The 20,351-nt window shown below is 40.8% G+C and overlaps 1 protein-coding gene across 4 annotated transcripts in view; it reads left to right on the plus strand.

Moving 5' to 3' along the window:
• The first annotated feature begins 4,718 nt into the window (after positions 1 to 4,718).
• scn5lab (sodium channel, voltage gated, type V-like, alpha b) overlaps positions 4,719 to 20,351 on the plus strand; it is a 182,685-nt gene continuing 167,052 nt past the window's right edge. For all 4 annotated transcript variants that reach the window (XM_029755527.1, XM_029755529.1, XM_029755530.1 and 1 more), the window contains exon 1: positions 4,719 to 5,183. The gene's annotated coding sequence lies outside the window, so the exon portion shown is untranslated. The remainder of the gene's footprint in view (positions 5,184 to 20,351) is intronic.

Consider the following 20,351-nt stretch of genomic DNA (forward strand, 5'->3'; position numbering starts at 1 on the left):
AGTGGGACAACATTCCACAGGCCACAATCAACAGCCTGATCAACTCTATGCAAAGGAGATGTGTTGCACTGCACGAGGCAAATGGTGGTCACACCAGATAGTGACTGGTTTTCTGATCCACGGCCATACTTTTTTTTATGTGTCTGTGACCAACAGATGCACATCTGAATTCCCAGTCATGTGATATCCATAGATTAGACCCTAATGAGTTTATTTCAATTGACTGATTGCCTTATATGAACTGTAACTCAGTAAAATATTTTAAATTGTTGCATGTTGCGTTTATATTTTTGTTCTGTGTACTTATATTATCACGGAATACATGCGTGGTGAAAAGCAATGTAATTACAATGTTATTGTAAGTTACCTAACATTTTTTTAAATTATTTTGTAGCACCTTCATTTTAGTAGTCTGATGCAGAGCTGAGTGGTGACAGATGGGCACCTCACCACACAACAATCAAAACACAGAGATTAACAAGGAATAATTTCGGGCATGAAACTATCCTGGAATCATGCCTGGTTTGCAATCTCAACAAAAGGCCTACATTTGTCTGTGTCCTGTCTGGATTTGATCACAGATATCTGTCTATTAATTTCTGTCTAGGACTATTTATCCAGTCCCTGTAAGATCTGAAAGGGTACTGGGAATTTAGTGACCATAAATGTACTTACATTCAACCCCTTGACCTGACAATTGGTGCATTGTTTTGTTATTTATCCACCTGTCTGACATATTTGGCCCTGCTGACAAAAACAGTCTAGGCCAGCATAGGTCACCAGCCTTCGCTGTGTTTTTGCTGGTGACCAGCATCTGTTTTGGACATTGTGACAAGCATCTGCTGGTATAGTGGTCACCAACTAAACCAGCAACAAAGTACTTTCAGAGCCTAGCTTTCCCCTCAGACATGCAAGTCACATTATGCTGGCTAGCAAAGTGATGTTTAATTCCTATCAGAATCCAGCCAGAATGGGGACATCCCATTTTTATTTTAGTCACCCACAATATTCATTCAGAATGACTGCCAGGTTTAAAAATATGAACTCATGAGATTACCTAAAGGATCTAAACTAGAACAACCATTTCAGTAACGGGTACAATAAATCCAACTAACAGATTGGATTAGTTTAGAAAAATGTATTTTATTTATCTTTGTGTAGCATAAGATTCATTAACACAGGAATGTACATACAAAAATACAACAAACAAAAACAATATTGAAACAAACAATTCCCCAAAAATCTAACTGCAATAGAGCATGCTGGGAAATATGATAATGTTGGGCGTGGTTTTGCCAGAGTACCTTGACCGGCTACCATGCTGGACCAGCATGGACCAGCTTGGTCACCAGCATACCAGCATCACCAGCATTCCAGCATTAACTTGTCACCAGCATACCAGCGTCACCAGCATTCCTGCATAAACTGGTCACTAGCATACCAGTGTCACCAGCATTCCAGCATAAACTAGCATCCCCAGCTTGACCAGCTGGTCGGCCGGCCTAACCAGCTAGACCATGCTGCTCGGATCAGCTTGACCAGCACTGACCAGTGTAGACCAGAATGGGTCAGCTTGAAATTTAGGCTGGTCTATGCTGTTTTTTTCAGCAGGTTATACTGCTAGTGATAGATACTAATGTTTAGCCCCCATTGTATCAATGGGTGTGTTTAGAGGAAAATCATTCTGGGAACATGCCACTGTATAATTACCAGGAATTCAGCTCAAAAACTTTTTGGGTTATACCAAGATGACTGTGTCACTCTTCAAGTCCGCCCCTGCTTCTATCACAATAAAGCATGAATTTAGTGTTATAGTGTAGAGGTGCTAGTCTCTCTAGTCAGATGTATTGCCTCCCACAATGTACCAATGGCTTCAAAACTATAGAGGTGCCTCTATTACTCTAAGTGAATTGGAATTTAAACGTATTGGTCCTTTTCAATTCATTGTCTGTGTGTTCTATAAGGTTGCAGATGTAACTCTGGAGAATGCACTTGTTTCCTACAAAATGGTGGTGCATTTTGTACTCTGTAATGAAACCATCCACAGTGGTGTTTTATTTGCTTGGTATTTTAAACTACCACACAACATTCTTTGAAATGTCTGTCCACCACCTCAAGTTCAACCTCGACAAGATGGAGCTGGTTGTCCTCCCGGGGAAGGTGTGCCCGCTCAAAGACCTCTCCATCACAGTCAACAACTCCACAGTGTCCCCCTCCCAGAGTGCAAAAAACCTTGGCGTGACCCTGGCCAACACCCTGTCGTTCTCTGCAAACATCAAAGCAGTGACTCGCTCCTACAGATTCATGCTCTACAACATCCATTGAGTACGACCTTTTCTCACACAGGAGGAAAGGCACTTGTCATCTCCCGTCTGGACTACTGAAACTCTCTGTTGGCTGGGCTCCTCGCTTGTGCCAACAAACCCCTGCAACTTATCCAGAAATCCGCAGCCCACCTGGTGTTCAACCTTCCCAAGTTCTCTCATATCACACCGACCACTCCACTGGCTTACAGTTGAAGCTCGCATCCACTACAAGACCCTGGTGCTTGCCTACGGAGTAGCAAGTGGAACTGCCCCTCCCTACCTTCAGGCTATGCTCAAATCCTACATCCCAACCCGAGCACTCCGTTCTTCCACCTCTGGTCTATTGGCCGTCCCACACCTACGGGAGGTCAGCTCCCGCTCAGCCCAGTCAAAGTTATCTCTCTCCTGGCACCCAATGGTGGAACCAGCTTCCCCCTGATGCTAGGAAAGCAGAGTCCCTGCCCATCTTCCCGAAAACGTCTGAAACCATACCTCTTTAAAGAGTATCTTAAATTACACAGTCAGTCTTATTCCCCCCAAATACTTTTTTTTGCACTTGTCTTTTCCAACAAGTACTTACTTTGCTGATAACTTCTTTATTGAGGAAAAAATTTACTTACTACAACTGTGATATGTGGTTGTCTCACCTAGCTATCTTAAGATGAATGCACTAACTGTAAGTCGCTCTTGTCACGCCCTGACCTAAGAGAGACTGTTTATTTCTCTATTTTGTTAGGTCAGGGTGTGGGGTAGGCATTCTATGGTTTATATTTCTATGTTTTGGCCAGGTATGGTTTCCAATCAGAGGCAGCTGCCTATCGTTGTCTCTGATTGGGAACCATACTTAGGCAGCCCTTTCCCTCCTTGAGTTGTGGGATCTTATTTTTGTACTGCTTTGTAAAGCCTGCAAGACGTGACGGTTGTTTTCCATTGTTTATTATTTTGTTTAAGTGCTCAGAGTTCAAATAAATATCAAGATGAACACATACCACGCTGCACCTTGGTCTACTCCTTTGGACAACCGTAACAGCTCTGGATAAAAGAATCTGCTAAATGTAAATTAATGGGGTGTTTTTAATGTACGCCACTTTAGATAGACCACAGTCAAGTGAGAATAACCTGTTTTACAAAACTAATGAGGCTGTGACGAATGGTGCCCTTCGAGGGAACTGGGCAGAAGAATGTGTGGACTGGATCTGAACTGCAACACATTTGCTGTCTGAGTATGCTTGATTTATTCTGTGACCAAATGACTATGTGATAGGCTACCTCGGGGTCTGGGAGCAAAGTATCTCCATTTTGCAGGTAACTCGACAGCCTCTTAGGACCAGAGTGGCAGTGACGTCGACTTGAGGGTAGGCCTACATAATTTAGAACTTTGATAGCCATTGCTTATTCTGCATGCCAGATAATCGAGTGTAGCTGTTCTAAACAACACAGGCCTACATGTAGGCTATTACTTCAATTACAGTGTTTATTCGATATTAACCCAACAAGTAGTCTTAGTAGTAGGCCTTCTGTAATGTATCCTAGTCGGAGCAAAACACAAACGGTTGTTCTTACCGTTTACCAGCAGAGGGGGCAATGAACCCAGGTTTGGAATACATTTGTTGAGACAATGCAAGGCATCAACACACATTTTAGGCTACTGGATTGGTGGGTGAACTCAATAAAACATTGTATTACTGACTCATATTGTCCTAACCATTTAAACTAAGTTATAGACCTACTTTAAATCAACCCAGAATTAAAAACAAAGCATGTTGTTGTCATGAAAACATAATAATCCCCATTAGCCTCATGATCCTATTGAGTCTAGCTTTTCAAAATAACATCCTAATGTTCACTTTCTGAAGAACAGGTGGTTACGTAAATAGGCTAGTTATGTGGTTAGCTTGCTAATTAATTGGGGAACATCGATTCCATAAATCACTATACAGTCTCCATCAGGATGAGGCATACATTCACTGAAAGTTGAGTTAATAATAATATTCAAGATCAATCAAATGTCCTAATCCTTTTATCCCATAGGGCTAGGCCTACATTTCAACTGTAGGCTATTTAAAAGCATAATTGACTAACCTAGGCCTATCTGAGGGAATAATGTTCTGTAGCACATAATGTGTGACACATCTAAAGACAGCAAGATTACAGACTCGTCAAACGAGGAGTTTTTAATAACACTGTCTCACTATCCAGACACCTTTGCTCATCCTCATTCCGTCTATACATTGTTTAAACGTAGTAGCAATAGCATATTATTGCATGCTCGACTATCATTTTATTATGCCCTCGTGAGACGCACAGCCGGTGATGTGATGTGCTGTCCGAAAAGTACAGACGAATCTGAGTAGGCGTTACCTTGGGAAATCTTAGTTCCTCACTTCGCGGCTCAAGGGCAATCAAAATGGTTCGGACTGGTTTTTCGGAGAGAGGTTACAGATGTTCAAAACGTTCAATCTCTCACCGGCGCGCGTATGAAGTTGTTACAGCCTACTTGGACTAAATCAACAGCTGTGTGGACAACGACTGTTTCTGGACGGAGCACATTAAATCATTTATTTGGAGTCAATGTATTGGAAAGTGCTATAAAATATTAATTGGTCAACTCAGAACCGTAAAAAATTTGCCTAATGAGGAGTTGGGTTAACAACTGGTAGAATTGACTACGCGCGTTTTTTTTCATCCAACATGGGATGCACCTTGCATTAATACTTTAATTATAATGCTTTTGAAATAAGGTGTTTCGGATGTTCTGGAATTGTCTAAAGAGTGTTTGACAAGGCCTTACTTCGGGTATCTACCAGTGGATGGAAATTCTTAAATGTATTGAAGTAGACTGGGGGAAGCAATGCTGTAAATAAAGGAGTTTCACATGTAAGTAGCCTATTTTCATCTACCTTTGTTGTCGAGTGCCGGTTCCTAACCTCAACAAAATATGTCATTAGATGCCTACTGGCCCTACAATTTTTCTTTAATCTAACATTTAAACTGTACAATTCAGCTAAAGTGTATAGGCTATCGTTAACATGCGGCTATTGATTGTAGTTGACTCATAGCCTAGTTTGAACCTTTTGGAGAGGCCAATGGGCTATTTTATATTTCAAATAGGCTAATTAATATATAATATGGGATTCAATTCATGGGATTAAATTCATGGTAATATATTTAGGCTTATATATTTTAGGTATTTCATTATAGCCTAAGACTATAATTCATGTCATATGTCCTGTATTACTCAGTTGACTTGGCATACGAAGTTGTGAAACAAAACTTGTGCTTTCAATTACAGTTAGAAGGTTATAGGGTCGGCTACTATTCATAGTTGTTCGTTGAAATAATGGTAATTTGGGAAAGGGTCTTCGAAATTGTGCGAACCTTACCTTAATGCGTTGCATATGTTGTTTGGAAATCACGGTGGCGCGCGCACCGGGGATTAGTTCCCCCACTCAGTAATCATGTTTAGAACAACTCTTTGGTTGATTACTTGGGTTGAAATGATTAGGGCGCGGGAGTGAAACATTAGGAGCAAGTCTTCCTAGCGGTATCGGGGTTGTTCTTTTCACATTTGCCCAAAATATTATTTAAGATTTGTGTTAGTTAGGTTTGTGTTACACTTTGCCCCTTCTCAGTGTTTTCAATGTAGGCCAGCGCTTAACCCCTGTGTCCTTTCTATATGTAATCCAAAGAGTGATTCCAAACTATAAAGGCTACAGTATTTTTTAATTAGCAAACATCAAATAAGAGCAGCATTAGATACACTGCGCAAGACTACTTTTTTAACCGAGGGACAACAGGTGTCCGCAGGCTATGCCTCGCATGCAAGAGCCAGGGTACATCTGAGAGTAGACCTACGGTCGCAGTTCAAAAGCCACGGGCGCTGAGATGTTTGTTCAGTGTACTAGCGTGCTATTCTCCCGAATAACTGACCTTTCGAGATGTAGTTGGCTAAGCAGACGCGGAAGCTGTCAGGGCTCAGAGCGCGCGGTGGTTTTGATCAACAACGCGGGCCGCTGAGTTCTTGTCCAAGGTCCTGAAAGTCAAAACAATATACTGGTGATTCAGTTCAAGTCTAATTTCGGACTACGTTAAAGCCCTTTAAAGTGTATATACGTGTATATAGGCCTAACAGAACTGGGAGGAATATTGTTTTTTTCTACCTCACTTGTAAAAAGCATTTGCTCCAACAGCAGCAAAATAATATAGAGTTTAATGAAGATAAAAAGAGAGGAAAAACAAGAACTCATCAATGTTTATATATATATATATATATATATATATATATATATATATATATATATATATATATATATATATATATATATATATATATATATATATACAGTACCAGTCAAAAGTTTGGACACACCTACTAATTCAAGGGTTTTTCATGTACTATCATGTACTAACCAAAAAAGTGTTAAACAAATCAAAATATATTTTATATTTGAGATTCTTCAAAGTTGCCATCCTTTGCCTTGATGACAGATTTGCACAATCCTGGCATTCTCTCAACCAGTTTCATGAGGTATGCACTTCATGGAATGCATTTCAATTAATATGTGTGCCTTGTTAAAAGTTAATTTGTGGAATTTCTTTCCTTCTTAACGCATTTGAGTCCATCAGTTGTGTTGTGACAAGGTAGGGGTGGCATACAGAAGATAGCCCTATTTGGTTAAAGACCAAGTCCATATTATGGCAAGAACAGCTCAAATAAGCAAAGAGAAACAACAGTCCATCATTACTTTAAGACATGAAGGTCAGTCAACATGGAACATTTCAAGAACTTTTAACTCTTATGAGGACCGCCACAGAAATGGAAGACCCAGTGTTACCTCTGCTGCAGAGGATCAATTCATTAGAGTTAACTGCACCTCAGATGGCATCCCAAATAAATGCTTCACAGAGTTCAAGTAACAGACACATCTCAACATCAACTGTTCAGAGGAAACTGCGTGAATCAGGCCTTCATCAGGCCTTCAAATTGCTGCAAAGAACCCACTACTAAAGGACACCAAAAATAAGAAGAGACTTGCTTGAGCCAAGAAACACGAGCAATGGACATTAGATCGGTGGAAATCTGTCCTTTGGACTGATGAGTCCAAATTTGAGATTTTTGGTTCCAACTGCCATGTCTTTGTGAGATACAGAGTAGGTGAACGGATGATCTCTGCATGTGTGGTTCCCACCGTGAAGCATGGAGGAGGAGGTGTGATGGTGTGGGGGTGCTTTGCTGGTGACACTGTCAGGGATTTATTTAGAATTCAAGGCACACTTAACCAGCATGTCTACCACAGCATTCTGCAACGATACCTCTTCCCATCTGGTTTGTGCTTAGTCCCACTATCATTTGTTTTTGAACAGGACAATGACCCCAAACACACCTCGAGGCTTTGTTAGGGCTATTTGACCAAGGAGAGTGATGGAGTGCCGCATTAGATGACCTGGCCTCCACAATCATCTGACCTCAACCCAATTGAGATGGTTTGGGATGAGTTAGACCGCAGAGTGAAGGAAAAGCAACCAACAAGTGCTCAGCATATGTGGGAACTCCTTCAAGACTGTTGGAAAAGCATTCCTCATGAAGCTGGTTGAGAGAATGCCAAGAGTGTGCAAACCTGTTATCAAGGCAAAGGGTGGCTACTTTGTTTAGCACTTTTTTGCTTACTACATGATTTCATATGTGTTTTTTCTTAGTTTTGATGTCTTCACTATTATTCTACAATGTAGAAAATAGTAGAAATAAAGAAAAACCCTTGAATGAGTTGGTGTTTCCAAACTTTTGACTGGTACTGTATAAAAATGTGTGTGGATATATATATATATATATATATATATATATATATATATATATATATATATATATATATATATATATATATATATAGGGCTACAGTATATATCAACATCCAATATATATATTACACTTTTTAATATTATTATCCCAATTATATTTCATCTTTATTTGATGATAACAGTACATAATGATACCGCCCAGATTATCTAAGACATTCGGAATTAAAAACAGAAAAGTGCAACAAGTTTGGATGTGCTATGTCTAGATGGATGTTATGGCTGTAGCTTTTGCTTGTATTCCTTCAAACACACACCATGTTGCCCCTAAGTCGGGTAGCCAGAAGTGGCGTCTTTGACTGCGCTATGAGGGGGGTTTGTTGGTTATATAACATGCCTGGCTCACGTATGCATGCTATGTGGCTGCACATGAATAACAGCCTTTGAATTTACATAACACTGTCGAAACATCATCAAAGTCGTTATCAAGAGATCCACAACTCACACTGCCTCATTTGACTGTGCCTTCAGAAAGTTTTCACATCCCTTGAATTGTTCTACATTTTGTTGTGTTACAGCCTGCATTTAAAATGGATTACATTGAGATTTTGTGTCACTGGCCTATTCGCAATACCCCATAATGTCAACGTAGAATGATGATTTTAGACATTTTTACAAATGAATAAAAAATTATAAGCAGAAATGTCTTGTGTCAATAAGTATTCAACTCCTTTGTTATGGCAAGCCTAAATAAGTTCAGGAGTAAAAATGTGCTTAACAAGTCAAATAATAAGTTGCATGGACTAAGTGCAATAACAGAGTTTAACATGATTTTTGAATGACTACCTCATCTCTGTACCCCACAGATACGGTTGTCTGTATGGTCCCTTAGTTGAGCAGTGAATTTCAAGCACAGATTCAACCACAAAAACCAGAACAGTTTTCCAATGCCTCGCAAAGAAGGGCACCTACTGGTAGATGGGTAAAAATTTAAAAAGCAGACATTGAATATCCCTATGAGCATAGTGAAGTTATTAATGACATTTTGGATGGTGTATCAATACACCCAGTCACTACAAAGATACAGATATCCTTCCTAACTCAGTTGCCGGAGACGAAGGAAACCCCTCAGGGATTTTACCAGGAGGCCAATAGGGACTTTAAAACAGTTACGGAGTTTAATGACTGTGATAGCAGAAGACTGAGGATGGATCAACAACATTGTAGTTACTCCACAATACTAACCTAATAGACAGAGTGAAAAGAAGAAAGACTGTAAAGAATACAAATATTCCAAAACATGCATCCCGTTTGCAAAAAGGCACTAAAGTAATACTGCAAAAACATGGCAAAGCAATTCACTTTTTGTCCTAGGTACAGAGTGTTATGTTTGGGGCAAATCCAATACAACACAATTACTGAGTACCACTCTACATATTTTCAAGCATAGTGGTGGCTGCATCATGTTATGGGTGTGCTTGTACTTGTTAAGGACTGGGGAGTTTTTCAGGATAAAAAAGAAAAGGAATGGAGCTAACCATGGGCAAAATCCTTGAGGAAAACCTGGTTCAGTCTGCTTTCCAAAGGGCACTCGGAGATTAATTCACTTTTCAGAAGGACAATAACCTAAAACAAAAAGCCAAATCTACACTGGAATTGCTTACCAAGAAGACAGTGGATGTTTCTGAGTGGCCGAGTTACAGTTTTGACTTAAATCTACTTGGAAATCTATGGCAAGACCTGAAAATGTGACACAGCTTGAAGAATTATGAAAAGAATAATGGGCAAATGTTGCACAATCCAGGTGTGGAAAGCTCTTATCGACTTACCCAGAAAGGTGCTTCTACAATGTTTTGACTCAGGGGAGTGAATACTTATGTAAATGAGATATTTCTGTATTTCATTTTCAATACATTTGCAAACATTTCTAAAAACATGTTTTCACTTTGTCATTATGGGTTATTGTGTGTAGATGGGTGAAACAAATATCAGTTTAATCCCTTTTGAATTCAGGTTGTAACCTAACAAAATGTGAATAAGTCAAGGGGTATACTTTCTGAAGGCACTGTATATAGAGAGAGATAGTTATGAATTCATAGTTATGAATCTAATCAAAAGCTTTGCTCTGTTGAAGTGTTATTATCAGCAATATGCGCATCTGGATTATTCTCTCAAAGCTTGTCTCTTATCAAAATGAGGACAAATGCAGTCTCATACTCTCATTTCATTGTTATTGAACAAGTTTAACTGAATATCACTTATCATTTTAGCCTATGGTTTGTCTATAGCCTACATAAGGGCTATAGCCTGTGGGGAGGATTTATCCAAGTGTAGAGGTTTCATCTGGATCCCTATTGTTGTTTTTCCAAAGGCATCACTGTGCCATGCTATGAATGGTAGGCTAATACTTTATTGCTCTGGTGACGCAATATATACGCACATATAATGTGAATGCCTACATCACATCTCCTCTTCACAGAATCTCTGAACATTTATATAATATAACCCGCTCAAGGGTCTTTTACCTAGCTTGATACCTCGAGATATCCCCCACTTATCCCGAGATATCCCCTATTACTTTTTTTGTATAAGGCCTATATTTCAAGACTTGTGTCAATATCAATCCACCCAGATGTCAAGCTCAGATGAACTGATTTATGGGTAATATTGTATAGCTTCTGGATGGAATACATGGAGGACAGACCAGGCCTGGTTGTTGTGAAACATTCTATCCCACATTTATGTGTTTGTTGTGGTTTTCAATGGTAGAAACATAATCCTCATGATTTTGACTTGACCAGTGGCTGTTTCGCTAAAGCAAAGCAAGCCATCCCACTGGGCACAGACATCAGTTCAACGTCAAGTTTTGATTTACATTTGGTTGAGTTGTCAACTAACGTGAATTTAGCGTGAATCATCAAAACATTTCACCATGTCTTTGTATTTATGTTAAAAGTTAGGTGAAAAAAAGACGAAATGCCCTTACCTTAATGACTTTTTGCAAATCCAATCAGTTTTCCACGTTGATTCAAAGGTATCACATAGATTTTTGGAGTTGAAATGACGTGGAAACAACATTTCTCTCTCCACAGTTTAACAAAAAATGTTGTCTTTATGTTATATTTGTAGCCACCAATGGTGTGAAGTGCGAGTGAATGTGTGAATAATACAGCCATTTTTACTGTGATTTATCAGACAATGCTTGGTTTTCCTTGTTGTCCCTCTGTATTTCATTTTAAAGGCCCAGTGCTTTCAAAAACAAGATTTCCTTTGTCTTATATATGTGTCTTGAAAAGGTTTACTCCCCATTTAACTTTTTTCACATTTTGTTGCGTTACAAAGTGGGATTTAAACAGATTTAATTGTAATTGTTTGTCATTGATCTACACAAAATACTCCATAATGTCAAACTGAAAAGAAAATTCTATATATTTTTACAAATTAAATAACTAAAGTATAAAATAAACCGATCTCATTTAAATATTGCAGCGATTTCCCTTATCGGAGAGGTACTGGCAATTGTATGCATCTAAACTAGCTAGGTACGTACGTTAGCAAGCTAACTGAATGGCGTCAGATAGTGACACAGAGGAATTCTACGATGCTGCTGAAGACGTCAATTATTCACCCCCCCCCCCCCCCCCCCCCCCCCCCCCCCCCCCCGTAAGTATTCACCCCCTTTGTTAGGCAAGGCTAAATTAGTTCATAAGTAATATTAACAAATCATATAAGTTATATGGACTCACTCTGTGTGAAATTAAAGGGGTTGACTTGAATTTTGAATGACTACCCCCCCCCCCCATACATACAACATCTGTAAGGTCCCTCAGTCATGCATTGAATTTAAAGCACAGATTCAACTAAAAGACCAAGGAGCTTTTCGAAAGCGCCATAAAGAAGGGCAGTGATTGGTAGATGGGTAACAATAACATGGTCATGTTAATAATTATGCTATGGATTATGTGGTAAACCACCCAGACACATCAATGATGCAGTCGTCCTTCTGAACTGAGCTGGCTCGGGAGGCAAAGGTCAAGTCATGAATCCTACAAAACATGCCCTGCCTCACCGCGATTCTTAAGACTTAACCCAGAAGCACCAATGTGTCAGAGGAAACACTGTTCACTTGACAACAGAGTTCAGCCTGCATGCGCTCAGCCAGCCACAAGAAGTTGCTTAAGCACGATGAGCCAAACCCTCTCCTAACCCGGACGACGCTAGACCAATTGTGCGCCGTGCTACGGGACTCCCGATCATGGCCAGTTGTGATACAGCCCGGGATTGAACCCGGGTCTGTAGTGACACCTCTAGCACTGCCATGAGGTGCCTTAAACCGCTGCACCCCACGGGAAGCTGTCTCCTTATTTTCAAGGATGGTGGTGGCTGCATCATGGTTTGGGTATGCTTGACATTGGCAAATACTGGGGAGTTTTTCAGGATGAAAATAAACAGGGTGGAGCTAAGCACAGGCAATATCTTAGAGGAAGTCCTGCTTCAGTCTGCTTTACACCAGACACTGGGAGAGGAATTCACCTTTCAACAGGACAATAACCTACAACACAAAGACAGATCTACACTGGAGTTGCTTACCAACAAGACAGTGAATGTTCCTGAGTTGCCAAGTTACAGTTTTGACTGCCTTAACTTGACTGCTGTAACGCTGTTTGAAAATCTATGGTCTAAGAATTGAAAATTGCTGTCTAGCTCCATAACCTTGACGTAGCTCGAAGAATTTTGAAAAGAATAATGGTCAAATAATGCACAATACAGGTGTGCAAAGCTCTTATGAGACTTACCCAAGAAGACTCACAGCTGTAATCACAAGGTATATTAGTATTTTATTTTTCATTAATCTTTAAAAAAAAATTACATTTTTCTTCCACTTTGACATTAGAGTATTTTGTGTAGATCGTTGACAAAAAAATGTAATCCCACTTTGATACACAATAAAATGTGAAGAAATCCAAGGGGGAGGTATACTTTCTATAGGCACTGTATGCCAACAGTACGAGGTTGGAATGATACTGTGAAATTGTGAAAATTATGATAATGCCTTTTTAGTGTAAGAGCTGTTTGAAAAGACTGCCTGAAATTTCTCCCTGTTTTGAAGGGATGGAGTTTTGGCCTGCCTGGTGACATCACCACGTGGTAAATTAGTTAATAGACCAATAAGAAAGAGTTCCAAACCTCTCTGCCAATAACAACTTGTTTTCAGGTTTCCCCTCCCGACTCAGACCTCTCCCAGACAGTCCTTGCTACATTTTTGCTTGAGAAATTGCTCTTGCTAAGAAGCTATTTCTATTTTATACAATTTTGATTGAAACCAATCACAGTAAGGTACTTACTTGTTACCCAGAAATGATTTGATATTGAGAATAAGAAAAAAGAGCTGCATTCGGCCTTTAACATAAATAAATCTTTCCTCTAGTTATGCCTATTTATATTCTGGTGAAATGCCTAAATATATATATATATTTTAGCGCTAAGTCTTAGTATTTCACAGCTGTCTAGATGTATGCCCCAAACTATAGGTCTGACTGCTTTTTGGTACACTGTGAGCCCTTCGTTGGCTGCTATCACCATATGATGTACTGATTTCAGCTGCTCTGGGTCATGTAGGTTACACAAGCTGTCAGCAGATCTTTCTTCACAACCCTCATTGCTAGAATTAGCAGTGCACCATATCAGAACCACATTTGCATATATAGATTTTCCTTACTTTTAAATGGATTTGAGCATTTCCCCCCTCTGTTGCAGCTTTTGCCTTGATGCTACACAATGGGGTGGCAGGTAGCCTAGTGGTTAGAGCATTTGACTAGTAACCGAAAGGTTGCAAGATCAATCCCCGAGTTGACAAGGTAAAATTATGTCATTCTGCCCCTGAACAAGGCAGTTAACCCACTGTTCCTAGGCCGTCATTGAAAATAAGAATTTGTTCTTAGCCTTTGCCTAGCTAAATTTAAAAAAAAAATCACATCTATATTTTTTACTGGGTTGGGATGTGGTGTATTGGGGTGTGACCCACACTAATCGTGGTGGGGCCATTGTGTTGTTGGCCTGTCACCAATCGCCTGGGACATGATTGTAAACAACACCTTGTCTTATTTGTCAAGCCCCTCTATCTTTGTTACTCTTCTGTAATACCCCATCCCTTTTGGGTGGCCAATAAATGATCTCTTGAAGAGACCCATTAAAGGCCAAATGGAGTGTCAGTGTTTTGACATGTGCCTTCTGGAGGAGCCTCAGGTGGTTGACATGACGATTGGTTTAAAGGATGACCTTGATGCCCATCTCATTTGCATGAGGTGACCCCCTTGTCAAGGGATTTGTCGGCAGCTTAAGTTTAGTTATGGGTCTGTTTGATCTGAGGTCTCTCAGTGGCTAAGAGCACCCATTAGCCAATGGCCACGCGGTAATCTTGAATTTGAATGGTTCCCCCTGGGAACATGGCCGCCGGTGGCAGACTGCACTATCTGGGTGTATATTGATCATGAAGCTTCTCAAGTCCTTTTTTAAGAGACAAGTCTTCGTCAAGGGACAAAGACATGTGAATAATTTGTGGTATGGCCCCTTTTTACCAGAAAAGAAAACATACGTAGCAGTGTTTCGATGCTGTATTTAGGGTATAGCACAAACTCATATCTCACTTCGTCCCATGAGACCATATGTGTCTAATACGGTCTCATGAGACGAAGGAAGATATAAGTAGACCTTGCCTGTGTATACAAATGGAGTTGGGATTTGAGCAATGACAGTTTTTGTTGAACTCAGTCCCATAAGAGCCCAATTAAGCAATAAGGCATGAGGGGGTGTGGTATATGGCCAATATACCACGTTTAAGGGGTGTTCTTAGGCACGACGCAATGTGGAGTATACCACAAACCCCCGAGGTGCCTTATTGCTATCATAAACTGGTTACCAACGTAATTAGAGCAGTAAACATAAATGCTTTGTCATAACTGTGGTATACGGTCTGATATACCTTGGCTGTCAGCCAATCAGCATTCTGGGCTCAAACCACCCAGTTTAAAAGACTAAATAAACACCGGGTGTCAGACAGCAAGAGATGTGCTACCACTGTTCTAACCGGTGTTGAGAATGTAATGTCTTTGGGAGATGGCCAAGTCTCACCAGCAGTAACAGCAATCAAAGTCCCCTGCCTTTTCATTTGAGATTGGCAGACAGACCGGCATTCAGTCAGAAGGTTCAAGCGCGGTATGACCTTACAAGAATGAGTTGGAGATTGGTGGGTTTGATAATGCTCAAAAGCAGTGATAATGTGCTATAAATGAATGATAATGAAACATCAACATAAGACGCAGGAATAAATGCATTTGTGTCGACAGATGAAGTCCATTGCGTGATTCCCTGTGTGGTTTACCTTACAGAATGCCAACAGCATAAAGAGAAGAAAATGTTTATGTACCGCTGACACTCAAGTTTGAGCCAAATATCTTGTTGGAGTGAATTAAAAGGCTGTTCTTGAGGTTTCAACGGTTCCCTCTTCAGTAAATAATTTCTCGGTAGCCATATTGATGTTTAAAACCAAGTTACAACGAGGAGCAGAGGGGACACTTTGCTTTCAGTCTATACATCACTGGTTTACCGACAGGACCGCTTGTGTGCTATCAGATATTCCCAGCTCCATTACTAGTTGTGCTTCAGTTGTGCTAGTTTTGCAGTTTCCCTTGGAATAGGTCCTATTCAACAGGTTATTTATTTTAGAATTTAGTTTAGTATCTTTTTTAGTTCATCTTACAAAATGATGTTTATTTTGAGAATCATTTATTTTGAGACTTTTTCAGAAACGGAAGGATAATTGAGGGTTATGAAGAGCAAAGGAGGAATGTTTTGTCAGCGTAAGTCGTCAATCATTCAGCACATACTTTGACCAGAGTGAAATGAAGCAGGAACATAGGGGGGGGATCCTGAAATATCTCCTGGGCCGTCCGTCCCTGTGACGCTCCGTAGATTGTGGCATCATCTCCATTGTACAGGAGCGGAGACAACACAGCTATTATTGGAGGCCTGTTTGGATGCATTATGAATTACACACACATTGATTCTGGCAGGAACCCTGGCCTATTTCGGCTGTAGCCTCTGGGACAATATGGGTATCACACTTGTAGTAGCTTGCTGTGCTGCGCTCCAACCTTCAAGCTCTTTACCATATCTGACAGTGACTGGAGGTGGACAGGCGTCAATACTAGAAATCCTACATTCTGTAGAAAAGTGCAACAGCAATGTATGATTATCCTGTGTGGATGTGAGATTGAGTGGGTATGTGTGTGTGTGTGTGTGTGTGTGTGTGTGTGTGTGTGTGTGTGTGTGTGTGTGTGTGTGTGTGTGTGTGTGTGTGTGTGTGTGTGTGTGTGTGTGTGTGTGTGTGTGTGTGTGTGTGTGTGTATGCGTGTTCAGTGTAGCAAGAAAATTTATGTTTGACCAGGAAGTATTTTTAACACGTTACAAGTCTATTCATACTACAGATGCAAATTAAACAAATGACAAATGTCAAGTCATGCAGAAGACCAAATGAGTAGATTAAACAACCCCCGAAAAACTGAAAAACAGCGTGAGACCGAGCCTCATGACAGTACACAAAGCCTTAGCCCTGCATGAGCTTTACCAAGCCACTGAGTTCTATTAAAGAGGCGACGCTGCTCTTTTAGCAGGAAACAAATGTGACAAGGTGCAGGGAGAAGAGGATCTCAAACAAGATGAATCTAAGTGGGTCGCGAGAGCGTGAGGCAATTCTGCATCCACAAAACAGACGGAAAGAGAGTGAATCAATGTAAAGGCTATTAGGATGATGAAGATCATGTCATTTTAGGACCAGATCGGGGCCAAAACAGTCTGTTGAATAGGCAAGACGTTCTGCGCTGTTGCTTTGTCTCAAATATGCACAAATTATGTCAAATTTAATGTTGGGGTTTGAATTTTCTGTATTTTTCAACTATTACCAACACTAAATATGTATTCGATCTGTATGTAGGGGTGTTTGACTATGTGTAACGATGTTGTGCCAAGGAAATGAACAGAACTAACTAGCAGTGAGCTTTGTTTGATTCAACATTGGCATTGTAGGCCTGGTTCTAGCCTCTGGGGAATCCAATAAAACATTATTACTAACATGCACAGTTGAATCATTCCTAATGAAGTGGATTATGAATTGCCTCAAAAGTGAAGTGCGTGCTTTATTATCACATTACATAAAGAGAATAAGGATAAGGAATAAGGATATCAAAGAGGGAAAAATCTGAGCGTGCTGTGCCGCTTCACTTGCAGAACATATTGCGCTGCCACATGGGAGGCAGTGAACGGTATGCTTTCAAGTTAGCTATCGCCTGTGTAAGCTTTTCCATGTAAACTCAGAATATGACGGAATGTGTTCCCTCCTGTCACCTTCTCTATGGTAGATAAGCATTGATAAATAGATGACTAACTGTTCTTTAAAAATACACCCTTTGAGTGCTTGAACGTGTGTGTGTGTGTGTGTGTGTGTGTGTGTGTGTAGTCATGTCTTTGGTCTTATTTGGTAATGAAGTAATGAGAAGGCGTATCAACCAACGGCAACAAAGATGGTAATAAAATGTAACTCGGACCTTGGCTATGCTAACCTACATTAACAGTACCCACTTCCTCTTCTCACATCCCTACCTGTAGTACAGTCCATTTTGTCATCCCTTATAAAACACTAATGTGACAGACGGGGGTTCGAACCTGGGTGTCCTACATCTATATATAACGCAAGTGTATATGTCTCAGGATTGGTTACTCATCAGGCGAGTGTTTCCGAAGTCGGGACAAGCAGGAGACATGGCTGTGTACAGTATGCTAATTAGCTTGTTTAGATTTACTGTGAGATATGTGTTATTATGGTTGACACTTCTGTTTTCTCTCTCTCCATCTGTCTACTGTAGAGTCTGAACTTTGATCTCAATGTTTCCCCCGTGGCTCTGAAAGTACTGTGATGGCGAGTGGAGACCACAGGAGGTTGGTGGCATCTTAATTGGGGAGAACAGGCTCGTGGTAATGAATGGATCAAACACATGGTTCCAGGTGTTTGATGCCATTCCACTTGCGTCGTTCCAGCCATTATTATGAGCCGTCCTCCCTTCAGCAGCCTCCTGTGGCGGAGACTCATCCTGAACTACAGCAGACAGGTTGACAGGGTTTCTTCCCATTACACTATCACTCTGCTGCCTAGTTGACGTTCAAGGCTGCACAAGTAATTGGCAAAGACAGGGAACGTTGAACGATGATTCATATATCTCGCACGGTATCCATATCTGTGGAATTAGATCTAACTGACTGTGGAGTGTGGATCCCACACAATAGCAAATAACAACCCGTCCTTTCTGACCTATTTTGAAGATAAAATAAAATGAATTTGAACATCGATGCCTAATGAAGAAGAACTGGTACTGTACAGTGGAGTCTTAAAGTGGAGCACTGTGAAATTACTGAGCTAGAGGTACAGTATGTCTGAGAGTCTCAGAGCCATTTCTCACCATTCATTTTCAATTAAATTAGTAAAGTATTTTGCAATGTGGGGAAGGCCTCATAAAACCATTATATGTGACCAGCTGTCTTAAATAGGGCTCAGCAGCTGATTCGTTGATTTTATTTTTTTGCAGTTGTTTTAAGTACATTCATAATTGTTTATCGTAGACTTTATTGGCAGTTTTGAGGAAAAAACCTCAAGCTGTTTTTGGGATGGTTGAGTCCAGGTATTAGAAACTGCATCCTAGGTCTAAGTCTGAAGCAGTACAATAGACCAGCACCATTGTGATTTTCTGACCATATCTGGCATGCCAAGGGACACATATAAACTGCTGTAAACTGCCATCTGTGGACAGGAAGGAGATTATGGATTCCATCAGCGTTTCCTAACTGATTGGTTAGATGAATCACTGTCGCTGCCTGGATGATTTGCGAAAGAGAGAAAGAGAGAGAGAGACAGAGACTGAGACAGAGATAGAGACAGCGAGAGAGAGGAGAGAGAGGCAGAGACTGAGACAGACGGAGAAAGAGAGACAGAGAGAGAGAGAGAGAGAGAGACTCAGACAGAGAGAAAGAGAGAGAGACTGAGGCTGAGACTGAGACAGAGAGACAGAGAGACAGAGAGAGAGCGAGAGAGAGAGACAGACTGAGAAAGAGATAGAGAGAGAGAGAGAGGAGAGCTACTCATTTGAGATGGATGGATGTCAGGAAGAGGAGAACATGGAAGGAATATATTGCAGAAATATATGGCTATAGGTAGTGCTTCATCTATATGAAAATTGGACCTAGCCAGTTCAATCTCTCTCACTTTTACCAGCGTTAATCTGCCGGCACATTTTGAGATCATCGTTTTATCCCTGTTTTTAACCATTGAGTAGGCTTTTTCCTGTGTAGAATTGAAAAGAGACACCTAGAGGCCTGTGGTTAAGAGTCGGTGAGACAATGTCTGTGTTCCATTGTCTATACTAGCGTACCATATACACTTGAAATAAGCAACGTATTGGGCATGCATTCTAAGTTATATGCTACTTCTAGTATTGGAACTGACTGTGTTGTGTTCCACTGGAAAATACCCCCTGTGCTGTTGGAACAGAGACTATGAAAATGGACAATAAGAGTGTGCACCGTGCATGACCCCTCCAACCTCAATGACACCTGTCACTGAACTCCAACTGACCCCGCAGAAACTGTGTGTGTGTTATTTACTGTAGCTAGCACATGCAGTCTCTGTTGTGTTCAGCAGGGCTCTAACAGCACGTCTAATAATATCAAGAGTTTGCCTTGTCCACCACAGAGGTCCTGAGATAACTTGTGGGTGGCTTTGGCCAGGCATGGTGCGAGAGTGGCTGAAACAACACCACGCTGAAGGGCGCAGGTCGCGGGTGGTGGGTGAGCCGCTGGTTGATAATCTTTTGACAGGGGGGCTGCTGTTGTGTCCTACTTTGAAAGTGACAGCTGAGTGACGGAGCACTACCACAGGCGAGATGGAACTATAAGGCTGAGGATATATTTTTATTTTATTTTTTTCTTTATTTAACTAGGCCAGCCAGTTAAGAACACATTCTTATTTACAATGACGGCCTAGGAACAGTAGGTTAACTGCCTTGTTCAGGGGCAGAACAACAGATTTTTACCTTGTCAGCTCGGGGATTTGATCTAGCAACCTTTCGGTTACTGGCCCAACGTTCTAGGCTACCTGCCGCCCCACGTCCAACACTGTAACCACAAGGCTTTCTCAATCTCTCTCTC

The sequence above is a fragment of the Salmo trutta genome, chromosome 6 (genome assembly GCF_901001165.1).
Source record: "Salmo trutta chromosome 6, fSalTru1.1, whole genome shotgun sequence".
NCBI classification, from domain to species: domain Eukaryota; kingdom Metazoa; phylum Chordata; class Actinopteri; order Salmoniformes; family Salmonidae; genus Salmo; species Salmo trutta.